Consider the following 7,774-nt stretch of genomic DNA (forward strand, 5'->3'; position numbering starts at 1 on the left):
ATTCCCTCACGTGTCCAGGACAGTTTAAGGCCATTTCCCACATCTGAATTCACTCATGGCATCGTGTATCTTACAAATTCAACTTGTATGATCTATGATGTAATCACACTAGATAATAGATGACCACGGAAGGGTTTACTTCCAAAGGTAGGCTGCCCAGTTCAAATGTACCAGTGGTTCCAGTTTCTTCTTGTGAAAATACAGGTGCAATTGATAAATGTTATTTTTAAATGATCATAAGACCATTGAATTGAATCTTTTATGAAGCAGTGCCAATTTTTTAAATGTGCCTCTGCCTCAGTGTCTGACTTATGTGCATTAGATAACAAAGTTTCAGACAGCTCCAAACCATATTTCAGGTCAACATGGCAAGTTTTGGCCTTCTTGTCTTCTTCATTACATGACATGGGAGGAAAAAGCATCACCTCTACTCCATGTTCAGGGTCTGTTCACCCCAAAATCTGTGGACAGTCCAAATACTTTGCTCCATGGTTTCAGCATGTAAACATTTTTTTGGTCACCTATTCAATATGCTACAACTTTGGTTTGTTGGGTAAAGTTTAGAAGATGGTAACTAACCCATGAAACAAAAGTTATAAGGAAAAAATGTAAAGTCAAACATGTTCCATAAGAACATTTGAATACAGATGGAAATTGATGACTTGATGAATGAATTTCCCCTATCCACCTCCCCACCAGGGCTGTGCTCACACAGAAAGGTATGTTCACCCCTATCCCTACCACCCACCACAGTGTAAAGCTTCTTATACTTCCCCATCAAAGTGCTTGGGAGTTACTTCAAACCATAGGCAAAACAACCAGCTGTAGAAGTAAAATGTGTTTGAGATCTTCTGCTTGATTTTAAAGAGGCATGTGAATCCTGCTTTCTCCTCAATAGCCATGTGTATTTTAATACTATCATAATGTTTAATATTAATAATTACCTATTTAATTTATATATTTGTTCAGATTAACAATTTAATATAATAATAGCTCACATTTTTAAGCAATTAATATATGCAGCGTATTGTCAAGGCACAGGCAGGAAACAGAATTTATCCCAGATAGCCAAGAGAAGGAATCTTAAGGGAAAGAATATCTATAATTAGATATTTAATGCAATGTGGACAACATTAAAGGAATAAACAAGAGACACCCATACTAGACGGTTGGAAGTGATTACTGCTCCTGGGCTTTAAGTAACAAAGGGAAGACCTAGTGTTACCAGTGCCTGGAGAGCAGAACCTGCAAAGGAGGGACCACCCAAAGGGAGCAGGAATTGGGAAGAGATATCATTTTATCGCCAGAGACAAAGAGTCAGAGTGACTGTGGAGAGAATACCACTACCTCTCTCTTTGCTCTCAAATCTCTTGGTGGCACCTACCACTGGCCAAAGCCAGGCAGAAGCCAGGCACCGAGGGAGCCCACGAAATGCTGCCCACCAGGGGTCAGCCTCCTGGGCACAAAGCAGGGCAATGAAGGCGGACATCGGATTGGGCTGGGGAGAGTGGCTAAGAGAGAACGACCAGGCACTGTGCTGCGTACTTTGCGTACATGTATATATCCCTGTGAGGGAGGTACCATTTCCCTCATTTCACAGACGAGAAAACCGAGGTACGCAATTTCAACCAAGGCTGTCTGACTCTAGATTCTGTGCTCTTAATCACTACACTATTTAACCAAGCAGTATTAAAAATAATGTCTTAAAATTACTTACCTAGTTTAAAAAAAAAAAAAAACTTAGCTTGTAAAATAAATGCTCAGTGTTTGCCGCATGACTGTGACTTTACCATTGCTACTTCGATCACTTTGCCTTAATCTCATCAGCAATTTACCTTATGGTGAGTCTCATGCATTTTATGTTGATTCTGTGATCTGCAACTTGCAACCCATTTCTTGAATTCTGGAAATGTGCCTCGCTTGTCTATAACATAAATCTCCACACATGGACTAAAAGCTATACTGTCAATTCTTACTTATTCACTCTTCAAATAATTCTTAATCATTTATGCTGTGTCAGGCATTATATGAAAACAAAGGGTTTTGCAATCTGGGAGGGAAGACTGTCAGGTGAATAATCACTAGAATGTGCTAAGTACCTCCGTCACGGTACTTGTGCGACCTTAAGAGAACAGAGAGGCGGAAACACTGCTTGGGTTGAGAAGGGGGCATTCCAAGACTGGGGGAAGAGCGTTTGCAAAGTCTTAATGGAGTAAAAGACTCCCAGGCTAGGGAACTACAGTGGATAATTACAAATGATTCAAGGTCAGAGTACTTGTAGGAAGTGGGAGGTAAACAGGAATAGGGCTTTCGATTGTTAGCAACAGCTCCCATCTCTTGGCAGGACAGCATGAAGGGAGAACCCAGGACTCCGGTCCACTTGGAGATCTAGCTGGCAGGGGCTACAATGCTTCATCAGGAAATGAATGGGCTCTGTCTTATCTTCTCCATCCTTGCAGGGTTTTGTTCAGGATTCAAAGTCCCAGAAGAGAAAGTGTGACTGGCCCAGTTTGGGCAATGTAACCATCTCACTCAGAGGAAGACAAGGCACTTTGAGAGGACTCTCCAAAAGCAAATTGGGATGTTGACTAGCCTAAACACAATAAATGTCCTCTACAGTGGGTTAGACCCTGTGTCTCTATATGAAGGCGTTCTCCAGGAAGCAAAGAGGCACCACTGAAGGATTCTAAACATTGGATGACGTGGTTGGCTTTGTGTTTCAAAACCATCACTCTTAGAAACCACGTTGGAAGATGGACTGGGAGAGAAAGTGGTCAGAGGCTGATTTAACAGCTGAGGCAAAAATATATATTTGAAAATTTAACACCTAGAGAATTTTGAAATAAGGGGACCAATCTGAGAGATTAAGAAACGCCATGTAACTGACGGGTGTGGGGATTAGTGGAAAGAAAGGTTGGGGATGGATTCCAGGTTTCCCCTAAGAGCTTATAAAGAATTGCTGTAAAATTAAGAGAAGTGTGCCTCCCACTGCAGGATCCTCTAGAATAGTCCAAATTTCAAATATTGAATCTCATTGTTCTAATAAAACATAAAAAAATTTCCAAGAAACTCCAATTTAAAATATATTTCCAAGATTTCTTTTGCACTTGGATATGGTAGAAAGTTCTTCTGTCTGACTCAAATTTCCTGATTTATGGTTTGGATAATATGATCATAGGTGGGTGAACATATGCAACAGAAACAAAGAGCAAGAAACCTATTCAATACCAGTATAGTGAGTAGTGGTACGTGCAAAGTACATGCCAAAGTTTTACTGGAAAAAGGCTTGTCCTCACCAAGAAGAGTCAGGGTTGATTATTAGGTTAAAGTGACCTTAGAAGGAAGGGGCCACATCCTTTGGCAACACCAAGCAAACATCAGTCAAACCCCAGATGTACAGCTGGCTCAGACAGAGGCATGCCAACAGCTCTAATATCCACAACCAAATCCATCAGTCTGTATGTAAAGAAAAACCACTACATTTCTAAATCTAGAGTGGTATGACCCACAGTGTAAATACTTGGATTGATCACACAGATGCTGGCACCCACCAAGTGAAAGCTGAATTTACTCTCAACATCATGGACAGCAATAATTGTGGACATTTCCTTCCATGAACCTGGTCCTCCAGACATCCTTGGAGGCTCAAAGAGGCTGCTTTTGAGTATTTCAGCACTCAGGATACTTTGTGCCCTGATTATTTCTCTTAGTTACACGCGGTCATGCATGTTCTTTTGAGACTGCTGAATTTGAATCAGAGTCTTAGAACTAGTCAAGAGGCCTTGAAGATCAGCAGGTAGAGCCTCACACTTGCTGTAGCATTTAATCTACTAAGTTTTCAGATGAAGAAACAGAGACTCCACGAGGCTGAATAATAAGAGGTGGAGAGAATAGAGGATAAGAGCACACAACCTGAAGCCTGACTAGTGATTAACTCTGTAACCTTGAAGAGGTTCATTCTCCCTGTGCCTGTTCCTCATCTGTAAAAGTGGGAGAATGATACCTATCTCATATGGTAGTTGAGAAGAATCAGTGAATTAAACCACATAAAGTGCTCCAAATAGCCTAACATAATAAGTGTCATACAAGTGCTTGTATTCATGAATATACCAAAGAACCCCACTACAACTGGGAATCTGATCCTACCTTTCCTATACACAATTAGAAGAAGAAAATTCTACTCATTGACAAATTTACAATGATTATGAATAGTTGTCATATACAGTATCCTTTAAGGATGTCTCATCAAAACCTGCATCTGAGTTCTTGAAATTCACTCAAGAAGAGCTCCTATAGTGACAAGCAGGTATGATAACCAGCCCAGGAAATCAACAAAGTTCAGTGACACACAAAGTCTGAAAATTAACCTTTTTACCAAGTAGACCTGAATCTCTCCTCAAGGGTTGCTCGCACCCCACACCACACCAATATTTCTACAACTTGGGTCCATCTTCTGTCAACTATGGTCTTAATGAACTGAAGGGATGGATTTTGACTTAGATGTCATTCTTGGCAAGGCTGTTAGTTCAACTTTTCTTTGGCTGGCCAAGATTATTTTTCAACAAGTTCTTTAGCCCACAGTGTTACAGTATACCACCAAAGAAATCAAGAAATGAATATTGCTGTGGGTGGGAAAAGGAATACCAAATGGAACTCCTGTCATGCTGATAATTGTAATCTACAACACGTTTGATTCACTAAGTGTGGCAAAAGAGTATATTTTATAAGAAGTTTGCAGCTGATGAATACCAAAGGCCAAAAACTCAATCTGCAAAGAGACTGCTTATGAGCTATGAGAATTATTTGCACTACAAGGTACTCCTCCAACCACACGACTAATAAAGTGAACTTCCTAGAATCGAAAACAGCACAGAAAATATCCAGCACCTTGAACATGCCTGGCTTACAGTAGGTATCCAGTGAAAATTAATTGAATAAATCTAATTGCCATCAATGAAAAAATCTGATATTAACTTGGATCTTTATTATGTGACCTAAGGTACTTGAAAGAAATGTGAGGAATTTCTTATGTAATTAACTCTTTGATATGAAATGGGTAAAAAGGAGCCCAAAGAATGAGCTCTGATTGCTAGATAGCATAAAATAGAGATTTAAAGAAAACAGATGAAGTTTTAAAACTCAAATCAAGAGGAAGGGAGCAAATATTTTCATCTTTAGCCTTTATTTCATGACCTACTGTTTAACATTTGAAATCCTGAGGATTATCAGGGTGACAAAAATGTTCTTTTTCCTTTAGAGATCAAGAGAAACCTTTTCAAGGATTATAGATGTGGGGCATCTGCTTTGTAAAATAGTCCAGCAGTTCCTCAGAATTTAAAGGAAGAGTCACCATACGACCCAATAATCCCACAAGTTGGGGTATACCCAAGAGAAATGAAAACATATGCCCTTGCAAAAATTGGTACATGAGTGTTCACAGCAGCATTATTCATAATTGACAAAAATAAAAACAATGCGAATATCCACCTACTGATCAATGGATAAATAATATGTGGTATATCCATACAATGGAATATTATTTGGCCATAAAGAAGCCAGGCACAAAAGGCTATATATTGTATGATTCTTTTTTATATGAAATTCCCACATAAAAAGTAGATTAGTGGGGCTTCCCTGGTGGCGCAGTGGTTAAGAATCTGCCTGCCAATGCAGGGGACACGGGTTCGAGCCCTGGTCTGGGAGGATCCCACATGCCACGGAGCAGCTGGGCCCGTGAGCCACAATTACTGAGCCTGCGCGTCTGGAGCCTGTGCTCCGCAACGGGAGAGGCCGCGACAGTGAGAGGCCCGCGCACCGCGATGAAGAGTGGCCCCCGCTCGCTGCAACTGGAGAAAGCCCGCACACAGAAACGAAGACCCAACACAGCCAAAAATAAATAAATAAATAAATTAATTAATTTTAAAAAGTAGATTAGTATTGCCTAGGGCTGGCGGGAGGGGTGGTTGGGGGCAGGTTAGGTTGAGGGAAAATCGGAAGTAACTGCTCATGGGGATTAATGGGTACGGGGTTTCTTTTTAGGGTGATAAAATTGTTCCAAATTCATTGTGGTAATAGTTGCACAACTCTGTAAATATACTAAAAAAATCATTGAATTGTACATTTCAAATAGATAAATTGTATGGTATATGAACTATATGTCAATAAGGCTGCTGTTAAAATAAGCTACAGCAGATGCAATTTTAGCTCTGCTTACAGCTTTTTCATTCATCTAGTAGAGCCATGAAGCTCCCTAGCATTGTGACAAGTTAGGGGCCAGACATGATCAGCCTGGAATAATCATGGAAAAATTGCAACCCCTGGAGAGAGGATTCCTTGTTTAAAGTAAGTTGTGATGTGCACCATACAAAGGACACAGAACATCAGAGAGTCTCACATTCTCTCTTTATTCTGCCATGAGAAAGTTTCCCTAAACCAGAGAAGTTATGTAGAAGCTAATCTTTATCAATCCTACAAAATTAACTCCCCACTTCTTCACTAAGCTGTAGTCACACTGGCCTTCCTAAAGGTTTGCTGAGCTCTACCTACCGCAGTGCCTTTGTACCTGCTGTCCTTCCTGTAGGAAGTCCTCACGTGTCCCCAGATCTCCACCTGGCTGGCTCCTCATCAGTCAAGCCTCTGCTCCATTGTCGCCTTCTCAGGAAAAGTTCCTTGGCTCCTCCTAGTTAAAATATTCTTTCCCCACATAAACCCTCCCTCTCATGGCTCCACTTCACTTTCTGCACAGCATTTGGCACTATCTGAAACTCTCACGTGCTTATCAGTTTGTTGTCCGCCTCCCCCGGCAGAAGGCAATCTCCCTGAGGATGGTACTGAGCAGCACCCTGTGGGGATCCTGGGCACAAAAGCCTTTCTGTGTCCCCCATTTCTTGATTACAGGAAATAGGCTTCATTCAGCCTCCATGACCTTCCCTGAGTTCCAACCAGCAGCTTCAAAGAGTTGCTAATCAGGGAAGGGAGGGGATTCGGACAAGGGAGGAGCAGTCAAGAAACAGTAGTGCAGCCTTGGGGCAGGGTCCTGGTTCCCCATCAAGGGATACACGTGTAACAATATCTTTGAGCTGTTTTGCAGATACCAAAACCCCCACCAGGTGGAAGAAGTTAATGGTATGCTGCCCACAAGCACGTAGACCCCAGACCGGTTTGAACCAGAAGTTTGATGATGCTGACTCCCAATTACCTCACCACCAACCAATCAGAAGAAAGTCCATGAGCTGACCACGCCCTCCTCTTTGAACCATTACTATAAAACTCCTCACTACCCCCTCCAGGTCAGGACACACAGTTTTGAGGGCATTAGCCTGCTGTGGCCCCCTTTTCCTGGCAAAGCAATAAAGCTATTCTTTTTACTTCACCCAGAAGTCTGCCTCTGAAAATTTATTCGGTGTCGGGGTACAGAGGCCGGATTCGGCTTCACGGACAGGGACCGAAATATTTCCCTGTGCCTACAAAGCTAGCAGATGGGCAGTGAGCACTTGATAAAGATTTATTGAGTAAATGATCTCCATGGGGCAAGTCACAATCAACTTTGTAAACAACATCCGAAAGGTCAGCCTCTGTACCTGCCACACCTCAGACAGGAGTCCAGGGACACTAGCCCTTCAGGGAACAGTCTGTAGCCACCTCTAGGCTGAAAGGGCAAAGGGCTGAGACTGAAAACCCAGTTGGCCACCGAGGACTTCCTGCGCTCCTTCACTCATCTTCCCTCACCATGGTCCCAGGTCAGGTGGCGGAGCAGCTCTGGGGCCTTTCCTGT

Source organism: Balaenoptera ricei, chromosome 16, assembly GCF_028023285.1.
Source record: "Balaenoptera ricei isolate mBalRic1 chromosome 16, mBalRic1.hap2, whole genome shotgun sequence".
NCBI lineage: Eukaryota > Metazoa > Chordata > Mammalia > Artiodactyla > Balaenopteridae > Balaenoptera > Balaenoptera ricei.